The sequence below is a fragment of the Brassica oleracea genome, unplaced genomic scaffold (assembly GCF_000695525.1).
Source record: "Brassica oleracea var. oleracea cultivar TO1000 unplaced genomic scaffold, BOL UnpScaffold00434, whole genome shotgun sequence".
NCBI lineage: Eukaryota > Viridiplantae > Streptophyta > Magnoliopsida > Brassicales > Brassicaceae > Brassica > Brassica oleracea.
This window is the reverse complement of record NW_013617417.1, coordinates 21,427-23,558: the sequence shown is the minus strand read 5'-3', so window position 1 is coordinate 23,558 and position 2,132 is coordinate 21,427. Positions and strand designations below refer to the sequence as shown.

At 47.1% G+C, this 2,132-nt stretch overlaps 1 protein-coding gene across 1 annotated transcript in view; it reads left to right on the top strand.

Annotated features, from left to right (window-relative positions):
* LOC106319631 overlaps positions 1 to 2,132 on the top strand; it is an 18,745-nt gene that overhangs the window by 6,721 nt on the left and 9,892 nt on the right. The gene's annotated exons all lie outside the window — the stretch shown is intronic.

Below are 2,132 nucleotides of genomic sequence, written 5' to 3'. Positions count from 1 at the left end.
GAGAACCTATCGCGGACTTTAAATCGGTACGAATCAGGTAGAAATCGCAACAGGAAAGCCGATAGACGGCTAGTCACCGCACAAACCTTAAAACTGAGAGTAAATCTAGGTCTTGCCCTAAACCCATCGCATTGATCTCAAACATCTCAAAGACATGATATCTAAACGATACGAGATCCTAAAACTTGTCTCTCTGTTCACATCTCAACGTTCCCGAAAGATCGTAAATAATTTTTACGAAAACTCAGGTCTCGAACAAACCAACAGATTGAACGCCTCAACGAATTTAAATATGAGACGACAACTCATGTTTACTTCAAACCCACTCGAAACAAAATAACTCAAACAAACATTCATTTTATAAACCGCATAGCGGTAGGGGTTCAAAGCCACCAACGGCCAGTCCCGATAAAAACGGCCAAAACAGGCCCATACAAAGTTCGAAGGCGACACTCGGCCAGACATATATGAACAAAGACCACACTCGGCCGCTAAATACTAGATAAGGGAAAAACTTCTTCCCGTCAAAACACTCACAGATCAAAGTTAAAATTCCCGGACAAGGAAGCTCCGAATGCATCCGCGGGATAGTTCACTTTCTCATCGTCACCGGCAAAATCAGTCGTGATTTCTACGGTATCAGGAGAAACCGGGATGGGATCCCAGAATCCATGGATCTTCCCGTCGATCAGATCGCCTCAATGGCCGATCCAAGCAAGTTCAAGCCCTATAAAACCGATAGCCACGTTATAAGCAAAATAATAATAATAATAACAATCGTCAAAATTCTTAAAGTTTATACCCTGTTGATGATACGAGATCCCTCCGCGACGACTTTCGACCTCCCCGACTCGCTCGTGGCTGGAGGAGCATCAAAGCCCGATGGAAGTCCAGAATAGGGACCTCGCTCGTACCGCTTCCATCGCCGAAAGCAAAGTCCGGATCCCATCCTGGAAGCATGCAATCGTCCACCGAAAACTCCAGGTCACCGAGGTCAATATCTTTCCCCTTCGAAGACTTCAGCCCCGTCGCAATCGTGGGAGCGGCGTCGGGACCTTGGTCATCAGGCTCGGAATCACTCCTTGTTTATCCGCCCAAAGCAGGACTAGGATGCACAAACCTCAGTGCCTTTCGAACTCTCTTCGGCGTAAAGGAAGTCCAGAAAAAAGGACCGTTCCTGAGCTGATCCATTCCTGAGCAGATCCCTCACCGCAATAATGTCCTCAGGAAACGGAGCAAGAGGGTTGATGAAGGGACGATCGTTCGGTAACCTCCGGAACAATGAGATACAACTCTCCTCAACGGACGCGGCGTCTACACGAATGAAGAAGAAAAACTTCTTCCACGAGTTGAAGTTAGAAGTAAACCCCTTTACCACTGACATGAAGTTCCGAGGAACCAGCCTGTACGTGTCCGTATCCTTGATGATCTGTAACCGAAGAAGCGCTTAAATGATCGACAGTGAGGGAGAGACCATGCTCGTACCGCAGGATCAGGACTCCAATGAGGTGCTGGATGCCAAGAGGATTCAGTTGGCTTATCGCCGCCCCAAAACAATCTAACACACGGACGATAGTCTCGGGGATCGGAAATCACAAACGGCAGCGCACTACGAATGCTTCGTAACAAGTAAAGTAACCCTCCAGGGGACTACTAGCGCATTCTCCTTGAAGAGGAACCCTGAACTCCACCGCATCGGAAATATGGTAGAACGACCGCATGACCTCGAGGAATTCAGTTCATGACCGCGAACGATTTCTCTCTGGGAGGCGTGATCGAACCATAACACGCCACCCACCATGTCTCGTTCTCGGCCGGGTCTACCGAATGAGGAATGAATTCTATCTTTGGCACACAGAGCTCTTCAGAAGCGTTCGCGGGCAAGGACCCTTTCTTCGAACTCCTCTTCTTACTCGACATCTCGTGTTTTTCTTTTTTTTTATCAAGAAGGAGATGATAGAGAGAAAGACAAAGAAGAAAGAACTTTTCAAGAAACCTCTCTATGAGAATGAGTAAGTGTAAAGATTGTGAAGAAATTACCTCCCTTCTTATAGGCATGAGAAATTACTATTTACTTGCGGATTTTTGGACACGAACTTCGCCCAAATACACCAATCTCGTCCGAACTCGCC